This window comes from Equus przewalskii, chromosome 16 (genome assembly GCF_037783145.1).
Source record: "Equus przewalskii isolate Varuska chromosome 16, EquPr2, whole genome shotgun sequence".
NCBI classification, from domain to species: domain Eukaryota; kingdom Metazoa; phylum Chordata; class Mammalia; order Perissodactyla; family Equidae; genus Equus; species Equus przewalskii.
The window spans coordinates 29,708,420-29,732,577 of NC_091846.1; the positions used below are offsets into that span (position 1 = coordinate 29,708,420).

The 24,158-nt window shown below is 39.3% G+C and overlaps 1 long non-coding RNA gene across 2 annotated transcripts; it reads left to right on the forward strand.

Moving 5' to 3' along the window:
• Positions 1–24,066, forward strand: LOC139076462 (uncharacterized). 2 transcript variants are annotated; one of them, XR_011528094.1, is made up of 4 exons: positions 1–180; positions 20,999–21,055; positions 21,985–22,134; positions 23,997–24,066. It is a non-coding gene; the product is annotated as an uncharacterized lncRNA (long non-coding RNA). The 2 variants fall into 2 exon arrangements; XR_011528093.1 differs by lacking the exon at positions 23,997–24,066 and having other exon boundaries at positions 39–180; positions 21,985–22,272.
• Positions 24,067–24,158: the final 92 nt, after the last annotated feature.

A 24,158-nucleotide genomic window follows, 5' to 3' on the forward strand; every position in this document is an offset into this window, starting at 1 on the left:
AGTTGAGTGCAATTTCTCTCTCCTATTGTAATAGTCTTGAGTAAAGTCTTCCTTGCCCTTTTTATCAAGTATCCGGTGAAGATTCTGAGCAGGTCCTCCTGCCCCAAGAGAAGATCCTGAATGAGGCAAAGAGAACATAGCACAGCCAGGCCGTGCAATGGAATGGTGAGCAGAGTTGAGGTGAGAACTTTAGAGGTTGAGATTACTTTCAGAGGACTGAATGTAAACTTTGGAAAACTCATTTAAGATACTGAGATACTATAGAATTCTCTGTCTTGTTGGGGAATACATAACATTTATTTTTCTAAATCTATTCTCTAACACGTTGGTGATCAGCATGCTTATGCTCTCCTACTGAGCTAGCAGATGAGATTTCTCCAGGATACTGAAGGGAAGTTCAAATGAGAAGATGCAGGACAGTTAGGTGTAGTCTGGAACTTTCAATTCACGGATATCTCTGACACTTCGTTTCTGAACTTTCTCATTTAGGGACAACACATCTGTAACTGTAGTATGGTTGGGAGATGTGGACCTCCCTTTGAAACTGCTAGTGTTAAGGGGTCAGCGAACTAAGACCTGTGGGTCAGATCGGCCCCTGCCTGTTTTATGAATAAAGTTTCATTGGCTGTCAGCCATGCTTGTTCATTTTTGTATTGTCTGTGGCTCTGTTCATGCTACTGTGACAGAGTTGAGTAGTTGTGGCAGAGACAGTGTGGACCTCAAAGCTTAAAATTTTATTGTATGATCCTTTATAGAGAAAATGTACCAACTCCTGGCTTATATCACTAGTCAAACTGCATTAATACAATGTTTTCTTTCCACGAGAAAAAAAAGGCATATACTTAGTTATCAATCCATACAATTCAAATAAATATACAAGCGGCATGAGATAATTGTTAATAGTATGGGTTATGGTACTCATAACTAGTACTCAAATACATAACAGATACTCAGCCTGGCTTTGAAATGTGTCTTTCCCATTTACTAGCTGGATGACAAGTCAACTTGCTAGTAACCTCTCTATGCCCCAGTTTCCTCACCTGTAAAACAGGTAAATCATTGGGCAACTTAAGGAGATTAAATGAGTTAGTAAATTTAAACACTCAGAACATGGGCACATAGTTAGCTTCATATGTGTATTAGCCATTATTATTATTGATAGCGGTATATCACTACTATAGACAGAATCTCTCTTTTATGAGGAGGCATGAAGAACCAACTTGGTAATTATTGACTAAGCAAGCCTGTGATCTACAATAGTCAATGCTTGGAATATTCTGTAAGGAGATGTTTACCTCTTCTCCATTTTATTTTCAGCACTGTCCTACCCATTCCTGACATTTTACTATTTGGTGTTCCATTTTAGCAGGGACTTTCCTAATTTGTTGATAACCAATATTGGATACCATATTTATGGAAAAACTTGTAACACTCAAAGGAATAAGTTGCAAATGGTGGGATTTCATGTATAATGGTGGCAGTGGGGAAAGTAGCAGCTATCCCATTTTTTTCCCTCCCCAATTACAGTACATTCTGAAATTTTACTTCTCCCTTCAAGTTTGTTTAGTACATTCCCAACCACCACTTCTTCTTTTTGTCCCATCTACTAACTCTCCCAACTTACAGTAAAGGAACTCTGAATTCAGTTGAACTTGTTTCTCAGCTGTATAGCAGGGATAAAGCTGCTCTGCCTATCCTTTGGAGTGTTCTTAACATCAGGTATGACTAAAATCCAAAGTCTTTCCCATGTTTTAAGTCTTTCCAAAATTTACAGGTCCTATGTGACATGCTTTTGGCTACCGCTGATCATGTCTGCCCCGCTCCCTTTTGCTTGATTCTCATTACAATGCCTCCAGGGTGCATTTCCAACATGAAATCGAATTTAAACCTCAAGGTTTTTGCACTTGCCTGGAAAGCACTTCCCCCAAGTGACTTCTTTCAGGTCTCTGGTTAATTGTCATTTCGCCCAAAAGGGCTTCCTTGACCATCTTATTTATATTGTCACCATTTGCCATTTTGTAACCTCTTACCCTGCTTTTTTTTTCATCACTTGTCATTACTTGCTTGTCATTACTGATCTTTTAGTTTATTTATTGTTGTCTGCCACCCCTCTAGAATTTGAGCACCATGAGGATAAGATTTTGTCTATTTTATTCACTGCTGTGTTCCCAGAACTGAGAGCTGTGACTGGCACACAGCAGGTATTCAATACAAATTTGTTGAATAGATGAAAGGACATGAGGGTTTGCATATTAACTTGCTTTGAAAATCACAATGATGGAAGGCAATTTAAGAGAGGAGGCTGAATAACTTTTGCTTTTTATGTTTCTTGCCCATGCCACTGCTAAAGCATACTTTTTTATCTTTCCCGACCAACCTAGTTCTTTGCTGGACTCCCCTCATTGGCCCCTGGATTCCTTTCATCAACTTTCTCTCACTAGCTTTCCATCTAATTTCCAATCTCATCTGAAACCTCATTGTTTCTTGCTTGCTTCTTAATCTCCAATCCCACTTGGTACTCCATAACTCTATCACCGAGAGAACATCAATGCATCAGAGAGCAGAGCTGTTCTGGAGGTGTGAGACAGTGACACAATTAAGTAATGGATAAAAGATTTGAAAAGTCATAGCATCTTGTGAGCTATTATTAATTTAGAAACTATCAAAGAAGCTCAAAGTGCATGAATTCTATAATGGCTTTGGAGAGAGGAATCTTTGGCAAACACTACAAAATACTGTACATGACTTGAAATCGCATACCCCCTTTGGATAATTCTTCCAAATCATTTCTGACAAATATCAGGACAAGGTTGGGAGAGAAAATTTGGTGGGAAGAGATCCACAGCCTCTATTGTTTTGATGTTCCTTGAGTTAGGTTCTCTTTCCCCTCTCTCACCTCTTTTTGGTTGTTGCAGAATTTGGAGCAAGGATAGCTTCCTTCACCCAGACCATGGCCTCAGGGACCACATTGATCCTTTAAATTGAATTCTTTTGTTTTTAAAATAAGACGTCTGAAAGGATCTCTTAATAGGGACTCAGGAAAACAAAGAATCTTGACAACAACAATAAAACAACAAAAGAAACAAATGAATTAAGACAGGTCTAGAGGGTGGGTGGATAGACCAGTTGAGGTCTTTTTTAGGATCTTGTAGGAAGAACATAATAAGGTTAATATATTGCTTCTCAGGACTATGATTTCTAAGCATTTGGGGAACAAGTGTCATTAGCTAATCTTCCAAGCAGAATATCTGAGGAAGAAAGAATTTACATCAAGTGGAGAGAGGATTAGGACCAAAAGATTGGTCTGTGGATGATGAGTGATTGATTTTGAAGCATCCCTCAAATTGTCTCCAATCTTGCCCCTCAGAAATGTATGCTAGGCTCAGAAGAGAGGCAGTAATCAGAAGTGAGTCAGAAGTAGAGGGCCTTGAAGAACTAAGGATTGTTTCCCCCTGCCATAAGGCTTTGTAGTAGAGGATAATGCAGTTCCAGGGCATGGGGTGATAGAATGGGCATTGAGGTGATGAGGTATTACACTTGAATGTGGTGCATGTTGGGAGAGCAGTTGGGACCAGGCCCACACCGGAAACATTGGAAAATGTCCGTGCTGTAACCTAGGAGCCATGTGGTCATGCCAAGAGGGGCTGAGAAAGTCTTCAGAAACTGGCTGAGAAAGATGTATAGGACCTGGATCCTCCTCGCCCCTCACGCCTATCCCCGCACCAGTGCCCCAGTGATAGGAGTAGATTTATCGCTTCACTTTTATTCCTGGGGTTCATTTACATTTCTAGGTTTGTGTTGGGGAAATGAAGATTGGACAAAGAAATGGGTTTACAGTCAAGCTCAGCTTTCTAGGCATGCAGGTCCCATTTCTATACCTTCAGCCTGTCTTGTACTTTGTCCATCTATTCTTTGGCCTCTGACAACAAAGCCATCCCTAACATCCCAGCTATCATTTCGGGACTTGTTACTATGTGTGCTTACATTGTGCTATCTGCTTTCCGAATTTGTGTAATCCTTCCCAAATGCCAGGAACAAGAAATCATTGTGATCCCAATTCTACTTGCTCAAGTTCACATAGATAGTAAGATACAGATGTAGGACGTGAACTTGGTCTGGTCTCTCTGATAACAAAACCCAGGCATTTAACTTCTATCCTATAAAGATCTTTTATGTGGCTATAAATAAAAACACTTAGTATAGGGTTTGTCCCATTGCAGGTACTCAAATATGTTAAGGAGAGTATTTTTTATCATGGAAATAAGGCTGGCCCATACATCTAGAGTCTTAAAAGTGAATTTTCACCACCCTTCCAGAGAACAACCACAAATATGGAAGCTAGGAAAACGTTTTAGGTCAAACAGATATTGGTGTGACCTGAATTCATTTCCTGGAGTTAAAAGAAGATATTATCCTGACAAATAGAAATGGCAAGCAATAGGATATATTGGAATATATGAGGAAGCCATTTGGTGTGAACCTAATTTGGCCTGACTTTGTTTTTCCAAAAGGGCCTGACATGGCCATTGAGCATGCATTGCATATCTGCTTTAAACATTTACTATGGCAAGAACAAATGACCTTAAGATAAAGGTGCAACTTCTTCCCACATTGGCATTTCCTTAAGGATAAGCACCTTTCCTTAGACTAGGAACTGATTGCTGTGCTCGCCTTTGACCACCCAGCTCACGTGTGACCACCCAGCTGGAGACAACAGACCTGCCACCCTGCTGTGTCCACCGGGACAGCAGACCTACCTGCTGTGTCCATCAATCGCTGTGCCGACAGAGCAGTCTCACGACTATTATAAAAGGGACATTTCAATCATATGTGGAACATCCTCTTTGAGGGTATATAACCACTCTGTACACCCCACTTCTTTGGTGCCCTTTCTTCCTTTGGGAAGAAAGACCCTGGGCCATGGTCTTCACATTTTAGCTCAGAATTAACTCACCCCAAATTTTCATTTATAGATTGGTTACAGATTATTTTTGTCGACAATCCCATGTTAATAAGCCTTGAAACTAGAGATATTGGCAAAGTTGGCAGTGTGGGAAATAGATTTAAATTCAGTCAAGTTAAAAAAAAAAACCTCAGTGTAAGCTAGCCTTGAGCCACCAGGGAGTTCTCCAGGCACCAGCTGTCATATTCCTTCCATGCCCACCTCTCTTTGCTCTCCCACAAGTCCCTCGAAATCCCTGGCTTCTCTCTCCTCCCAGCCTTTGTTCCTGTCAGTCATCTCTTATCCTCTTCCACCACAAGCCTGAGGCCACAAGGAAGGCAAGCATTCTCTCTCCCATTCAAGTCTCTTGGGAAGAAGAGGTTTTGCTATCAGCAGCCTCCTCTTTGAGAAAAAGGTCAAAGTTTATATAAGACTTGCTTGACTTTTAGGATCAGCATCCATTTATCCCTTCTTCCTGAGTGAGATAAATTGTGAAGGGTTGCAAGGAACTTTATTTTACGTCAACCTCTCAGGGCTGCTCAAAAGTCAGTTAGAGCCACCAAAGGCAATTACTTCTTAAACAACACAGTTTCCCTGAGTTCCTCGAGTCTGTTGGGATGGGAAGGGGGAAGGAGAGTGGGCAGTCAGGTAGGACCGGATGCTGTGCCAGCTTCTGTCCTTCTTTAGTCACTTATTCTACCTGGAGGATTGAGTTGAACACGCAAGAAGGGATTATTACATTCTCTCCCCTCAGGCAGGGCTAGTAATTCCTCAGCCCCACCAATTTTTGATTCCCTGGGTGTGCTCAGAGCAATTATAAGTAAAGCAAACACCCAGTGCTCCTGCACTAATAAATTACACAGTCCTCACCTAATTAATAAGGTAACAGTGCCCTGCCGAATTATAATCATAAGGTATCAACCATTTAAAGAATCCATTCTTCAAGAATAGCAAGTGGAACAGAACTCAGTGAGGGCAATAGGGAGGCATATCACATGACCAAAGGCAGGCGTACCGAGTCTCGACAGGGGTGATGGAGTGCATGGGCTAATGTTTCCAGCAGTGGCCTGCAAATTAATGACTCTGAGCCTTTCCAAAGATCACAGCGTTTTGGACAATCTCAGGCAAATCATTTAGGCATGTTAAGTCGGCAAGAATCAATCTCATCATTTCTGAAATAGTCCCAATAAATGCCGATAGTTTTCCTTTCGGTGGTGCTGGGAAAGACTCATGCCATGCCATGATACCTTGAGCAGAACAGTGACCAGTAATTATGGGGAATTGAAGCTATCGCTTTACAATGTTTTCCCTAACAAGCCCAGGTGGTTTGGAAAGGTAGCATAAGGCAACCCTGGACATTTGTTGTTTTGTACAATATTTATTGTTTTGTTGTGAAGCCCTCCCACTGATGCATCGCGAATAATAGCAAGGTTAGAGCTCCCTGTTTCCTTAAAGCATCCAGTGGCTGTCCATCAGTCGAGGAAAAAAGGCTGTGAAAATTGTTGTTTGATTTTAACATTTCTCTGTTGAGGCTCAGTAATGATGTTAATAAACCGCAAAATGTACTCTGGAGGCAGCTTGCCCTGGAGGGCACCTATCCAAACATTCATGTGTTCAAAAGCCTGATTCCATTTGAGATCTCTGCAAATGAAGGAAAAGCGAGGTATCACCATTTGTAAGGAGAATACAGTTGTTAAATGATTACCTTAAGGGGGAGAGGCAATAAATACGTTGTGTTTCTCATTCTTTGTAGGTTATTTCCTTCTCTACGTATTATTTCTCTAACTCCCCCTGCTGACCCACATTTGCTTTCTAATCCCCAGTCTCTTGTCTGTGGTTCCCTTTAAGTGTTACGCTTTGTAGTTTATGTTGGATCTTAAGGAAGTCTTAGGGCATGCTGTCATCACAAAAAACCCTCTAGAACATACTCTATTCATAGCTAGACCTCTCCTGAATGATCTAGAATGCCAGATCATACACAATGCTAGGGATAATACATGACGCAGTTGATATCTGCTGGAACTGAGCTAGGACTCCCACAGTCTTTGGCCAGTTACATACTTCTACCAGAGTTCCACGGGAACAGACAACTTGTGGCTACTTCAAGAAAATCACAGTCTCCTGGTGAGTTAGGGGGGATCATTGAGAGCTATAGAACTCCTTTCGCTTGGCATCAGTAAGTCTAAAGAATAGATAAGAAACAGAGTAAACCTCAAAATATAAGCAAGGGCAAGCCCTCAGGAAAGTATGTTAAAGCAAAGAAGGGGACTGAGAATGGTCGCCCCACTGCCTGGAACAGCGCTCAACTAAGGGTTGAATTGTGCCCCCTATGAATTCAGATGTTGAAGTCCTAATCTCCCGTTCCTGCAAATTTGACCTTGTTTGGAAATAGTTCGACTGTTTGGAAATAATTTCAAATGTAATTCATTAAGATGAGACTATTACAGTAAGCCCTAGTCCAACAGGACCGATATCCTTGCAAAAAGGGGAAATCTGGATACAGACATGCACAGAGGGAGAACACCGTGTGAAGATAAAGGCAGAGATTGAGTGATGCTTTTACAATCCAAGGAACGCCAAGGATTGTCAGCAAATCACCAGAAACTCAGGGAGAAGCATGGAACAGATTCTTCCTCACAGCCCTCAGGAGGAACCAACTGGGCTCACACCTGGATCTCAGACTTCCAGCTTCCAGAACCGTGAGACAATAACTTTCTGCTGTTTAAACCGCCCAACTTGTGGTACTTTGTTATGGCAGCCCTAGTAGACTAATGCAGGTACCCGTGCCAACCCTCTGTAAAACTGGGGCAATAAAGACCCCCTACTCCTGAGTTGTTTTGAGGGATAAAGTCAAATACTTAGTTCATGACACACATTTGAAGCTGAATACATTTTGGCTGTTCTTATTACATAATTATTATACCTCTCACTATATATGTTTGAAGAGCCTTCCTATTCCCCCTTCTGTAATTCTCAACACAGTTACATTATTAAGTTCTGATGTTGATTGAAAGCTAACTCCCTCAACCGCACAGAATGATTCAATGGTTTATAAAACCAGGTTTTAATTTCAGAGCTGAGTTAAGGAGATCCCATCCTGCCATTGTGCTCGCATAGAATGGCAGGGATGTAATGCAATGTAATACACATCCACTGGGAGATGGCATGAGAGTCGCCTCCCATAACTTAATCTTTAAAGCTACTTATGGAAGGCTTTTGTTGAAAGAGACAGGGTTTTCGCAATTAAATTGCCATATATTTAAAAGATTTCATTATGGTGCGATTCTATTATTAAAATAGGCAGCAAATAAGCAGTGTGGGCTGCCTGGCTGCAAGCCCACATTACTGAGACCAGCATTCTTTGTAATAGGTGAAAGAATATTAACCTTCAGATAGCTCTAAAATAACACGTTCTCAAGAATATGCAAATGGTAAGTTGTGCTCCACAACTCGTTAAAAGTGAAAGATAACCACTGAGAAGACTGATCTTGCTAATTTATATGGCAGGCTATTGGCTGCTAGAAACTCCTCTCTTTTGAGGGAGGGAGAGAAGTGGATGCTAGGTAGCTCAAAGCTGTCAGGATTAGCAAGACTTTGATGCTTTCCTAATGCCTGAATGATGGCTGGTCCAGATCTTTCATCTCTATCAGCCTCCATCAGCCAACCTCCCTATCTTAAATAAGGCATTTATCTTTCAAAAGACTACTGGGACTCCAATGAAACTTAGTGGACCCAGACAAATGGAATGCCTTCTCAAGGGCTTGTCATAATTCTCCGTGTGCAACCCTTCTATGGTTGACAGGAGCTGGTTTTGTGGATGTTGGGTTGCCAATTTGAGACGGACTGAGCGTCCAAATTTACAGTATGATTTTCTGAAATCAGCCGCCATGCTTGACCAAATTGATCTTTCTTAACGTGTTTCTATTTTGAGGTTTTGTCTACTACAACCCACTGGAAAAAAAAATCTTCCAAACTTTTCAAATCTGGTTTTATTTTGCACTTGCTATTTGAAAAAGTAGCTGTTGGGAATAATAACTGAAATAAAATTATATCAGACAAATGGTTGTTTCCAACCAATGTGCTGCAGGAAATAATCAATAGCTCCAGTGTGGGAAAATCAAATATGTTGACATTAATATTACTATTGTTTTCCTCTTCCCACTAACATTTTAGATTGTGCCTCTAAAGCATTTATCTTTCAAGGTTAGCAATCTTATTTCAGATGCTTCTTAGTAATTCAGCATTGGTATTTTATAAGCTGCTAATTGTTGTCTCCTGCATATGTTATATAATTTCATTAGTCTGTTTTCATGTTTGCGTATGCATATATTATTTCTTCTCAGTAATAGGAGGTCAGTGTATTTTAATGTATTAATCGGTTTCTGTTTGCATATGTATATTTTTCTCTGCTCACTAATAGGCTGTCACTGTATTTTTACATATTTATATAGTTTATGGTGATGTTTGCTATTAGTTAAAATATACACATTTCATTTTCTAAACATAATTTATTTTTATGCATTTTATATATAAAAAATTACTCATGAAACAAATAACCAAAAAGCACTAGCAAATATCCAACCGAACTGCCCATGATACTTGTTCACAACCAGTGGTGACACTAGTCTCCATTGTGAGAATTCTCACCTATAATGACTTGGTTGTGGTCATTGCTGTCGTGGGCTTAGCATTGTCTCTAATCGTGGTGGTATTCTGCCTATGCTTGGCACAGCCTATATCAATGACATGTTCACATATTTGAAAAAGGTTCATAAGCTCAGATTTTCTTGATTCTGTGGTGAGAGCTTTTCAATTTAAGTGAAACATATGCATTATATTTCAGGTGCATAAAATCTGGTTATAAAATAAAACCTTTTGCTCTCCCACCCCTTCCCAGGCTCCCCATCCCCCAGGTTTATCCCCTAGAGGTAACCACCTCTAGCCACTTCCCCACAACTCCTGGCAAAGCTACCAACCGTCGTTGGTGTTGGGCCCCAGGCGAAAGAGATCATCAGCTTTTTGAAGAAGCTGAACAAGCCACTGGGGACCACTAAGGCTGACATGCCCACTGTTTCTGTTTCTATCGATAATTCTTTGGCTATTTCTAGTTCTTCAGGTGGTTGTCTGTATAACTTTGAACGCTATGTTTTTATACCTCACTTCCTCAATTTACTGATTTCAAACAGTATCTGTTGCCACCCTGTTGTGAAAGATGAGGAATATAGCATACTTACATAAGCCTGTGTCTTTCTCTCCTTTTATACCTATCAGTTTGCTACTTATTGTTTTTAGATCTTCTACTGGCTACCTTTATGATTTCAAGTAATAACTTGAACCTCTGTTTCTTGATATATCAAATGTAAACAATGTCTCTTGACTCCTTATTACATAAGATGAGAATTTTATTCCTTCTCCCAACTCCTATCAGTTGGACCATTATTTTTACACCATAACATCATAACATTTCAACTCTATAAGGCTGTATTTAGGTGCAGATTTTTTTTTTTTTTTTTTGAGTCAGTGGGTTCTCTCAAACTAGGCTCTTTTTTTTTTGACATTGGGGAATTTTGTTTTTATTTTCTGAGAATTATTATCTATCTTCCGTTTTTTCCAGTTTCTCCTTCAGAAACTTTGATTAGATGAATACTGGATATCCCAGAGTGAAGTTTTCATCTTTTTGTAATTTTGCTCCCTGTTTTGGGAGATTGCTTCACCTTTATCTTCCATGTCTTCCACTGAATTTTTCATTGTGATGATGAAAATTTTCATTTCCAGTTCTCTCAGATTTCTATCTGTTCATGGTATCCTCTTCTAATTTATGGCTGAATTATCTTTTTAAATCTGCTTACTAGTTATATTTAAAAAGTTATATTTTATTTCCTAAATCATCTCTGTTTCCTCTGGGCTAATTTTTCCAGTGTGTTTGTCTTTATCTTTTTCTGCAATGTCTGAAGTTCCTTGACTGTTTATACTGATGTCTTCAGTGCTAGGTAGCTGGCAAGGGCTTCCTCTGGCATTGTGTGGGTGTGCTTCCCTAAGAGGGCTGTTCTTACAGAGGAGTAACTGCAAATTCAGTGTCTCCTCCCCACATGGCGTATTCAGGTTCTTCGGAGAGCTGGTCTTCTGCTTCCCTCTGGGGGCCGGCATCACTACTGTTAGCATCTCTGCACTGAGTTATGGGGAGGGAGACAAGTGTGCTGCACCATCCTGAAGTTTTCCTGATTGATGTGCCACTCCTTCTCGTGCTTTCAGAGTCCAGGCCTCTCCAAGCTTCCTTGACGAAGAGTGGGCTCTACTTCCACTGCAGCGCTCTCCAAACCTTCTTCTGCTCATGTTAAACTTCAGTATGATTCTGTTTATGTCTGTCTTTCAGAAATTCAGCAGTGTCCCTTAACTAATGAAGATTGATCTCCAGTTCACAATGTTCTTTTGGATCAATTTCCCTTTTGGACAATGCTCATGCTATTTCATTACTATTCTTTTTGAGAATGTGGGGGTAGATGTGTGGGCAGTCCTGTGAGGTAGATACAATGTATGACCATCTCAGGATGCAGCTGTGGGAATACTGGCTTTTCTAAAGTGTCTTCCTGCTTTTTTCAAAGGGGAGCAGCATCAAAGCCCAGATCTACTTCTAGGAATACATTTAAAATGAGAAATGTACTCTTTTGTTATGGAAAATGTGAACACATGCAAAAGTAGAGAGAATAATAGTACGATGAACTCTCATTTGGTCATGACCCAGCTTCAACAAATATCCCGTAAGACTTGTTTCCTCTTCACCTCTGTCCACTCTGTCCCCACATGGAATGACTTTCAAGCAACTCTTAGACATCACATCAGAATAAAAACTAGCAAAATGGGAATAGATTTTCAAGGCAGACTTCAGAGGCTACTTTTGCCCTTCCTGAGTCCGGTCTACTATTAGGTGAGCGACCTCATGTGTCCACTGATGTCTGGGCTTCTCCTCTTCTCCTAGCTAGACACAAGCAATAGCATAGACAGCTGAGAATGGATTTTTTCCCCTCTCCTTTTCTAATTTATTTTTTTTTAATGAAAGTGTAAGTTATGCAGTTAATATTTATAAATACCAAAAGCAGGTAAGTAGAATACAATAGCTTTAAAAGGATATATAAAGCTGCTTCTTATATATTGGCAGTAGGACTGTTATTTTCCTCTGGGCTTCTTGTACTGCATGCAGGAGGAGGGCGTACGGACGTGACAGGAGTATGAAAGTTAGTGCTAGCAGAAGGCTCCTCAGGCAAATGTGGTAGAGATTAACATAAAAAGCCAAGGGTGGCCCTGATAAAAAAAATATTTCTGAAGACAACTAGCATTATGCTTTGTCTCTGGCTAGAAAAATAATTCTATATAAAAATAAAAAGAGATCCCAAGGACTTGTGTAGTGTCACATGTGTTCAGTACTATCAACTTTTCTTAAAGTTTCCACTGTCATGTCTATATGAATAATTCCCATACAGCTCTCTTTTCAGCTCAGATTTATTACTCAAATTTCAGGCTTTTTATCTATGTATGGGAAGTACCTGCAACAGTATCTAGGACAAAATAGGAACTCGGATATTGATCTTGATGGACTATTAGACATTTCAAATGGATGCTATATCAGAATTTTACAGTTGTTTTCATCTCAAAGCCATCTTCTCTGGTTCCACAGGTTGTGAGGGGTACCATTGCCATCCTTGTTTGAGCAGATGCTAACTGTGGTTCCTCCTTGTCCTTCATTGGCTACATTCAATTGTCCACCAAGGCCTGTGTTTACTTCCTTTGCATTCTCTCCCATACACACTTTTGAATTTCCACATTCACTACCTTAATTTATCTCCTCATTAACTACTGCCTGGACTAGAACAGTAACTTCCTGACTAATCCCTTTGCTCCATTCTTTCCTCCTATCTTTTGTCCTGAGATCAAGTGTCTCAAAAATCCACTTTGATTGTCACTTCCCTTCACTTTTCTGACCAGAAACCCTCGGTGAGTCCTCATTGCCTACAGAAGGAAGTGCAAATGCCTTTGTCCGGCATTGCAGGCTCCCTACACTGCAAAACCAATGTACCTTTGCAGTCTTCAGGCCACTTATTTCAACTCAATCACTTTATTTGTTATTCTTCTTTATTGTCTGCTACTCTCACTGGAAATAAGCCCTGTAAGACTTATTTCATCCACTAATGTATCTATCCACAATGCCTAACACAATGCTTGAGATGTAGGAGACATTGGATAAAAATATATTGGATGAGTGAATGAATGAATGTTCTTCACTCCACTCTATAATTCTATACTGAATCAATCTGAATTATTTACTATTTCCTCAGTTACAAAATGGTATTTCCTACTTCCTCACTTTGGCTTCTGCTTTTCTCTCTCTTTGGAAAGTTCCCATTTTTCCCATCTCGACCTTTAAGACCCACCTCAAAATCTATATACTGCATATTGCCTTCCCTCATCTACCCTCTAAGGGTCCCTGGTACTTGATTTGGATGGTCTCAGAGCATTTTTCTCATCCTGTCTTATGTTGTAGTTATTTATGCTATATCTTGGCTTTCTGTTAAAAATTGTAAACTGCTAGAAATTGGGAAGCCTATTTCCCATATTTTGGAAGCATGATTCCTACTTTTTTCTATCTTCCACATTGTGGTACCCGCTAAGGATATTTGAACCACTCACACTTGCATTCACTGGTAAATGAGGAGTTGAGATCTATAAATATTTCACCCTTTTCTTCTCCACTTATTCTCCAAATCCCAAATATGTTCTTTATAGTGTCAATCATTGACTGGCTATTGAGTTTTCTTCTATTTTCTGTACATTATATATTTATTATGTGGTGAAGTTCATCACTGGCATTGGGATTTGCTGACCCAACACAATGTGATTTTAGACTCAAACTCTATAATTGACCCTTGGGTTCCTGTTCACTCATTGTTAATCTGGATAGATACACTGTACTGAAAGCTAGCTCCAGCTCTGAGAAAAACACTGTGTAGAACAGCTTCTGAATTTCATGTCCTTAATTTGAAATTGCATTAGTCTTTCTAAGGTTAAACTCTGGGAATTCAGGAGCCAGTTCAGCCATTTGCTAGCACCTTTTTAGTAACTTTGTTAAAATTCTTTCACTTCTTTCTGACTCAGCTTCCTGACCCGTGAAGTGGGGGGAATAACAGGGCCTAAGGCACAGGTCTGTTATAAGGGTTAAATGACCTAATACAAATGCATTAATTATGCCTGGCATGCTGGAAACAAGCAGACAAAAAATATGACACTAAGTTCCGTGATTTTCACGTTCTTCCCCAACTCTTTCTCAGTAGCTTCTCTTCCACAGACTCAAAGATTTAGCAAATAGATACTGAGCATCTAATACATGTGAGATTTTATTGATGATTCCTATGATACAGCAGTGATAAGACCCAATTCTTCCCCTTCAAAGAGCTTCAGAACTGTCAGGTCCTGACCCAGAGCTACATAAATGGCTTCAGATCATTGCACATAATGACTAAGGCTTGAGATTGTGGTTTAATGGAACATTGGATGAGGTGATGGAGACCAGGAGTTCTCAATCTGACTCTGAACCCTGATCTTTCTTACCCATTCTATATATAGGTTTCCTCACATCTCGAGTGGAAATCATGCCACCTATCTTTTCCTAATTTAACACAATGTTGAGAGGACAAAGGGAGGTAATGTCTGTGTAAGTAATGTATTAAGCTCAAAGTAGCACTGTCAGCACACTCTTTTTGAAAATGTGAATAAACAGTTGAAACATATTACAATATACAAGATCTCCCCTTTCTCTCTCCAATTTGGAAACTTTGAGTGTAAAATTTATGAAGTGCCTATTAATCTCAAACCACAAAACAGGGAAGTACAGCTCAGATTTACTGTGATAGAAACCAATCCCCTAGACCAGGGTATCCCTTAGGAGAATAGAAGAGAGAGAGAAGGCAGGTTATTGAACATCTGCTATATCTTAGCACGGGCTGGGCATTTCACATGAGTCATCTCCAGGCAGAGCCGTACGTGGATGCATCCTGTCTTTGATGCATACCTTCCCCTTATGATGCCCTGGGAGCCTGTAGGTGGTTCTTTTCCCTTTGTCCTTTCTTACCACTCAGTGCTCAATGGATGCAAGACTTCTCACCTCCTTCCTTGCCATCCCCCCACCTTCTGCATCCCGTGCCTTTGCACCCTGCTATGAGTCAGGCTCATATATTTCAAAATACCATCACTATTAAGATATTGATGAAGGATACTGGTATTATGAGGGCTTTGTATATTAATTCAAATAGTAGTTTCAAGGCTGAGAATTTCAGGTAATAGCATTTAGCAGGAGATAAATTTGGAGGACAAAGTGGAGATTTTGCTACTTCTCAAGTGACATCACATACAATACCTTTCAACAGGGCTTACCCTGCTTACATCATGGTGTCAAGCAACTTGTGGATAGTTTGACTATGGAGAAGACAAAAATTCCGTCATCATTATCAATTCTCATGTATCTGACTGCAATAAGACAATGACCTTTTCAGGTGTTAAAATGGGACATAGCAAAAGCAAGAAGAGTACAGGAGAAAAAAATGTTACCTGAAACCAACAACATTTTACTTATGAGTTCCCTAGGTTTCTGGATAAGTGGAGAGTCTCAATAATAGTATCTTTTTTTGTTTCTCTGACTCTACTGTTGGCTCTGGACTTCCAGCCTACTGAATCAGTCCTTGATAAAAGAATAAGGAATGATAATTCTGATCTCAAACATTGACAGTGCTATCCCTGTCTCAGACTCATTCATTTAGTTCTCAAAAATGTTTTCTCTTTTTAAAAGGATTCTAAAACTGAATATTCTATTTCATTTATTGTGATATACATTTCAGTTGTAATTATCTGCATATGCAAGTGCCTTTTGCATGTATGTATAGTTTCCATGTTTCTACGTTTCTTAAAACCCATTGTGAAGAGTAAGAGATAACCACAAACACTTTTCCTATTTGTTTAAGTTCTGGTTAAAATGGTTTGCTGCAGGAGGTGTTCATTTTTATAACCTGAAACTACATTCAAGTAATTGGGTTTGAGTTTCAACAACAATGTCAAAGTATATCAACAGAATTTATTTGCTTTTGTCTTTTAGGACTCTTCCACAGGGTCAAACTTAGAGTTGCATTTCACAATTAATCTTTTTTCCTGGACAAGGGCACATTTCTTAAAACAGTATTTTATGATTTAGTAATTTAACATTTCTGATGAGGAGCAAAACCTTAGGCAAAACACCAACAGCTTTTAAGAAACTTTTTATTTGACTTTTATATTACAAAACAGTCTCAGAATCTGAAAAGAAATAGAATCTGGCACATTGCTAGGTAAACGTTGTCAACTCAGAACGTGACTGATTGATCCAAAGTGCTTAGAGGGGAAACTAGAATCAAGTTAGTTGAAATTCACGTGATTCCTATGGGTTTGTACAGAATGCTATTACCTCTAGAATGGGAGACTCTATCTCCTTATCATGGAAATTTCTTTAAATAGACTAATGCAAGCAGGGGCTGCACAGTTTTCCTCCTCTTCTTCAAAAAAGCTTTTACTTTGGTCGGACTTTGCAGATATCGGTAGAGACCCATGACCAGGCAGCTCTCTTTCCATTCCTTCCTGTCCTGCCCCATCTTCTACACCTTCGCGTGCCAAGCCCAGCCATTAATTTACTTTGACCGTGTTTACCACTTAATCCTAAAAGAGCAGAATTCAACCTTGCTCTTTGATAATTAATGCAGATGGTTTTCCTCTTATGGCAATTAAACTGTGGTAAGCAATAAAACAAACTTTGAAAATAAAGCAGCATTTTTCAACATATATTTCCTTAAATACCAGAGTCGTTATACTATGTGAAAATCAAAGATTTGTGATCAAATATGCATGGTACATGCTGTGTCCAGTGCTACTCAAAGTGTGGTCCATGAACTGGTGCCCATCCACAACCTGCGTCCTGTCTATGATGTGATACATACAAAAGCGGAGAATAAACATTTAGAGACTTGAACGGGAATATCAGTGCTGTTCAAAGCGTGGTCTGTGAACTGATGCCAGTCCACAATCTGTTTCCTGTTTGTAATGTGATACATACGATAACCGAGAGTAAATATTTAGAGACTTGAGTAGAAATGTGAACCATAATTTTATGTCTAAGTCAAATAAAAAATTCACTATATTTCATATGATTTTTGTTTTTACTTCTTTTCTAGTAAATCACTTTTATTATATTTTAGTAAAGTTATGCTCTGCTATGAGGTAGGAAAAAAATGCAAAACCAATCCTTCATCATGGACAGTTAGAGAAACACTGATATATATATATATTATTGTCCTCTGAGAGATTCACAGTATGTAATATGTAATAAATTAAAGGCTCTGAGAAGTCATGCAATAAAGAGACCCCTTTAACTCAGTGTTTCCAATACTAAGAACTTTTTTTTTCTTTTGGGTTACTTCTATTAATATTCTATGTAATTAACATTCTCTAGAACACGTTTTGGAAAATACTGAATTATAATGAGCAATGTTTGTAAAGAACTTAATGGTTTAAAAATCACAGTAGTATCTTATCAAAAGTGTACTAAAAATGGAGTCAGTAGGCAAATATCACACACTAACATGATGCCGTATTACATATCCAGGAATGTATGTTTTAGCATTTTAAAGTAGTATAGTAATCCCTTTATCTGCAGGAGATACATTCTTAGAGCCCCAGCGGATGCCTGAAACGGTGGATGTGTTTTGTTCTATACATACATACATATATACACATACCTATGATAAAGTTTAATTTATAAATTAGAGACAGGAAGAGATTAACAATAACTAATAATAAAGTTGGCTTTGGGGCTATTATTAAGTAAAATAAGGGTTACTTGAACACAAGTACTGTGTTACCGTGACAGTCTATCTGATAACTGAGACGGCTACTAAGTGACTAACAGGCAGGTAGCGTATACAGCACAGACACGCTGGACAAGGGAATGATTCACAACCCAGGTGGGACAGAGTGGGACAGCACGAGGTTTTATCATGCTACTCAAAATGGCGTGCAGTTTAAAACTTATAAATTGTTTATTTCTGGAATTTTCCATTTAATATTTTCTGACTATGGTTGACTATGGATAACTGAAATGGGATAACTACAGATAAGTAGGGACTACTGTACCTACTCATGTACCTTGAAGGTGTTTGAGAGAGTTAATCCATGTTAGGATGAACTACTTTTACTTAAGGAATAAGAAATAAAAATAAAGGCAGAGGAAGATTTTGACTATTTATTTATGTCAAAAATAGAAGGATATTGAACTCAGTTTTCATGCGTGATATGTTGCCACCAGTGATCATGTTGTGAATTGCTATCATGTTCATGCCCTGTCTTTAACTGTCTACAGTTTGGGTGCTATTTGGAAAAACTCAAAGCAGAGTCTGTAGATTTGGTTTACACAAGTAGGAGGCTAGGTCACTGGCTTTCTAAATTAATCCACACAAGAAATCCAACTTCTTGGATTCCCAATGATATAGGAGATCACACTACCTTACTCAAGTGACAGATAATCTGAACACAGTCAAACTGAAACTGCAACAAAGAAAACGAGGACATAGTTAATTTCTTCAAGGGAGGAATTTAAAAGTAAAGGTGCACAGGGACGGCAGTGTGCAAAGATGTTTCCCAGGGACCATGAGGGGCAGCTCATCCAACAATCTGCTGTTTCCTTCAAGAATTCTCTATGGTCCTGGGTTTAGCTGTAGCCCTTCAGCGTTGGAAACATGATTTTATTAGTGCTTCACAAATGACAGGCATTAGAATGCCAATTAGTGATATCAAAGCTCACAACATTGATGATTAAAATCAGATTATTGGGAACACAGTGGTGAAGGGTACACATTCTAGACACCGGTTTCCTAGGTTTAGATCCTGGCTTCTCCACTAACTATCTGTATGACCTTGGATAAGTGACTTAGCTCTCAGTCTTGTTGAGAGGACTGAATGAGATAATAGATGTAAAGTGCTTAGAATGTTGTCTGGCGTGCAATAAACAATGCATGATGGTTAGCTATTATAATTTACGTTGATAAATGCAATGTCAAGTGGACTGTATATTCAAATTGACTTGATTAGCTTATCTCACCTTGTAGGCAAGCTACATAGGAAGCCAAATTATCAGCAGCTGCTTAGTAATCATGGCACTGGAAGGAGTTACTTCTGTCTGCATGCTTTATAGCATTTGGCTATGACCACATGATGCATCCATTTTGATGTCCTTAGAATCAGGAAGGGGAGACAGTCCCTGTCAGGTTCATGGATGCAGCTGACTAACAACTTCCAGCAGACTGTGGGCAAGAGTTCGCTGTGTTAAAAGATATGCTGCCTTTTCTTGGTGACTCTGTATACTTACGTTCTGACCCTGATTTGCTCACTTTAGAGTGCAGCTCTCAGAAGACAACCTTATTTCCCTGCTCACAGAGATCATCTAACTGTTGTCCCACCATATACATACCTCCTATGAGAAATGTATGTATCCAAATTCAAAATATATCTAAGAATTGAACAGTGAAGACTGAGAATTGTATTAGCAAACAAACCATACTTAAAAGAATCATTCAATTTGAAGATTTGCAGAAACAAAGTCACAATTTCAGAAATGATTTATGGATTTTATTGAGTGCAATTAAGTTTCTGCAGTTGCCTATTGAATTAAAACCTTAGGATTTATCCAAATTGTCAAGTGTTTGCTTTATTGAATTTGGTCAAATTTCTAAAGAAATGGAGTGAGCTTAAAGAAAATCATGCCTACCTAACAAGGAATCAGAGAATAATCCTGAGAAGTTGGACTCCTTTGCCATACTCTGGCCAATGTTTGGGCCCTTCTGGACTTGTGATCATAGACCACCTTGCATGCAGGAGGCCTCATCAGTGACATGAACCTGTGGTGAAATTAGAGTTGTGCGTGACCTTTCTCACTCATGGTTCAGCCTATTAAATACCAATATTTCTATGATCTTGTTAAATAATGTTGAATGGTTACAACTAAGCTTGCTCTTTTTATGAATAAAGTGGATTGAGCTGTTTTTGAACTGCTTTTGTTTTAGTATAAAAGTCAATGTCTGTGATTGGCTGCAATTTAACAGTGAAAAGCAGCAGATTCATTCGTATATGGATCATCGTAGAGCCAAATATTAAGAAGGATGAATATTCCTGTTCTTTATTATCCCCATTTAACATGGCAGATAGATTTTGTGCATCATTCATTTCCCCTGCATTCTAAGATTAGAGTATATGAAAATAAACTTTTAATTAGCAATCTAGTGAGGAAAATAGACTCCTATTCAGATATTGTATTATGTCTGTTTTCCCCCACTTCTATTGCCTTTTAAAAATAATCTCCATCATTTCTACTTGGCAATGAACCTCTAGTATCACACTCAAAATTAACTTATAATTTTCATTAAGTGTAGTCTAGACTGTCTGTGTCTTTCCCCTAATCCAAACAAACAACTTGATTTGCCACTTATCCAAAACTTCCTCCTAAAGAGAAAAAGTGAAAGTAATGTACAATTGCTTTCAAACCCTAGATGAGGTAAGTACAGTGCTCAATAACTTCATCAAATAAGATCTAAATTTTATGGTGCAAGTGCCAGCCTTCACAGGTCAGCGAGCTTTTTCGAATGGTACACAGGCTGCCTATATCAAATTTGTACAAAAGAATTGATTTTGGTGGTTGGAATAAAGCCATTTTAATCTTGCTGCAAGCTTTCCAGAAATAATAGTGCTAAATTAGAAGATAAATTATAAATAGATTACTGTTTTTAAGTATTATTCAGAATGTTAACAACTAGTATATGGCCTTTCTACTGCAATCCTAAATAGCAAGTGTCAACCCGATTTTTAAAGTTCTCCAGTACCTCTCAGCAGTGAAGTGGATTCCAGGGGAAGCTGTGCGGTCTGGCTGACAGAAACATCATGTTTTATTCTCACCCTTTGTCTTTTTCCTTTTGGGGCTGCTGTGCCTGTGGTTGGCAGGACAGCCAAAGGAGGCAGACAGGACCTTTGATGCCTGGCAAGTTGCACCACTGGGAGGTGAGGAGAAACGTGTCTCCAAAATGGAGGTTCTTGGTGTGTTTTACTTCTGTGTGAGCTATTAATTGGCAGAAAGATTGGTTGGTACGTGTAACGCATCATACCTGGCCTTCTATAATGCATCATTCCCCCTTGTGATCCACCTTTTGCCTGTGGATCATCTCTCAGAATGGGATTTTTTCCTAATTTCTCAACTTACCCATTCTAAGACATCACGAGGGCTTCGTGTAGCACAAATAGGCACCGTGTCTTTTAAGACTGCCTTCCACAGCTGTATGTCTGCAGTGGCTAGGAACTGAATGCATGGAGTGCTCTGTACACATGAAAATCAGAGGTCTGTAGAAAAAGCCTTCAATTCCTTTAAGCAGACTTAGTCATTTCTGTCTCTGTACACCTGCTGCCCTTTCAACATCCCTCTGTTATCTCTTTGCACTTTTGTCTTCTCGACTAGGGTGGGAATTCGTGCCATCTTTGCTTCCCTCTCAGTATCTAGCATAGAGTCTGGCACATAGTTGGTGGTATTGTTTGTTAAATATCACCCACCACCCACGTACACCTTGGGGCTGAGGATTAAAATCTGGCAAAATCAAACAGAAATCTCAAATATAGAATATTTGCAACTGTGAATGCAGGGCTTAGAACTGAGTCCATATGATACTCAGGTGGGAAGGAATTCGGAAATAGTATTTATTTTCTTAAAAAAGTAAAGCAAAACTTTACTTCAAACCTTAATAAGAAAGAGATGCATACTTCCACAGTGTAAACACCTTGCCACTGCTGACTTCCCATCTGTAAATGAGGAAGTTGGATGGATCTCAATGGTCCTTTCAAGCTTAAAACTTTTCAACATCTTTGGCGTAAGGTATCAATTGTTTTATTTTGCTTTATTCCTTATACTTCGAAGATCTGATGTTCTCTTTGCTTTCCAGAATGCTCAAAAATATGGATTCAATCCAGAAAGCCTTTATCAGTCATGAAACTTACCACAGATCTTCACTACAACCAGGACGCTACAAAGAAAACTTCCGAACATCATTTTGGGTTTCTCAATGCCTAAGAGATTAAGATATTTGCAACTAGTATGTCAAATTACATATTTAATGTAAATATTGGTATCTGACAACTGTACTTTGAAATGTCACTGGAGAAGGATAATTAATTTTAACAGAATTATCTCAAATTGCCCTCCCTCCCACTATTAAAATGGCCTGTCTAGGTTTATAGTTGTTTATTTCATTATTAAGTAAAAATCATCTCTTGTTTCTCAGGGCCCATTGTGCCCACTCAGGTGGTTGTTGGACAGCCCGCCATCAAGGACAGCATAACTGGTCCACTTGATTTCAGTTGAACCTCCACTCTAGTCTTGGCAGTTCATTTCATCACTTGGAATAAAAGCAGTTCTCAGATATTTAATGTATTCCTCAGAGCTGAGGTATTTAGGGTTATTCCAGGCAAGGCAGTCCTTTATGAAAAGGGGGGCTCTGACTCTCTCCTTATGCCAGCCACACATCAAAAGACCTCCCTTCTCTTGCTCCATCCCTCATGTTCCGATTCCTGTCCTCACTCCTCCTCCCTGGGGAAGCACGTGTTCCTCTGTCTGTCTTTTATCATAGAAACTTGGACCTGAAAGGGACTTCAAAGATCATTTGTAAGTTTGACAGATGAGGAAGCTGAGGCCTTGAGAGGTCATAGGACCTGCTTGAGGTCACACAGCTAGTTAGAGGAGGGCTAGATCCAAACTCCAGGTCTTGACTTCTACACCAGAGACTTCTCTTCCATCAGACTTGAAAACGGGCCACAGCAGTAGAGGCATCAGAGATCCCATATTGCATTTTACAGTAATAAGACTTTCCTTTAAGTTTTTTCTCTCTTGTTTATTTATTTTTTTAAACTTTCCCAGTTCTCCCATTTTCTTACATGGAATGCTAATTCAACATCTTGTACAGAGAATTGACTATTTCCTACAAAATAAACAGTGGAAAGCAAGTAGCATGAGTAATTAGGGACATTCAAGCGTTCTTAGTGCTCCTAGCTCCTACAGCTCAGTAAACATGCCTGTCCTGATTCTTGGGAAGAGGAAGAGATAGGAAGAAGCTGCTTTCAGAGGATTGGGTACCATAGGAGGAGGAGTGTTTCAGTGAGTGAGCGAGCAGTACACTTGGCATAGCGATAGGTCCATTTTTCCAGAAACTATAAAACATGGAGAATCACCATCCCTAAAGTTCAGAGAGCCTGGCTTCCAACAACACTCATTTCTAAGACTCCAAGTAAAATGTCAACAAGACATTGCACATCACAGCAGAGATCCCAGAAGGCAAACCATGCATCTCTTTATGTTCCACATAGATCCACAGAGACTGTGGTTTCAGTCTCATTTGGGAAATTCTAGCCTTCTGCAGTAACACCAATGAGTATATGCCTGCTTGGAGGAGGCAGACTTTTATAGGATACTGGAGGGATGTCCTCACTTCTAAATGTCTAGATATTGGGGGCCCCTGTGTAGGAAGTTTAAAAAGACTAAACCAGGCATGATAGAGGGGCTGTGGTTTCTCTTGCCTTTGGCCCTTGCCGTCTTTTCTGCTCTCAAATCATAACTAACTTACAAACTACAAGGCTTGCAAAAATGTCTCTTGAGAGCACTGTTCAGACAGTTATTGGGATAGGTTTGCACCAATGATCTTGAGCCATGTTCCAATTGTGAGTTTCAGAGCCATTAAGGATGAAAACTGCTACCTGAGTGAGATCACAGGATACATACCCCTCTCTTCGGCTCATCCTATAAAACTCCAATCCTGCTTCTCTTCCTCTCAGAGATTCCCTAGTCTTCAGATGTGAATGGGATGAATAAAGCCATTAATCTCTATTTGAGTCATTGAAAGAATTTTCTTTTGACAGAAGGAGTGGTGATCTTAAATAAAAGGTTTTTATCTTTGATTTTTAGGGTGATCCCAGGAAAGACACATCTCAGGACACTGAATGGAGTGTTACCATGAGGCTGAATTAGAAAGAAAGGTATGAGGCATGAGTCAGGGCCTATAGAAGAAGCAAGTGGAACCAGATTAACCAACTACTTTCAGAAAGTGGATTTGTACCTAGAATCAGC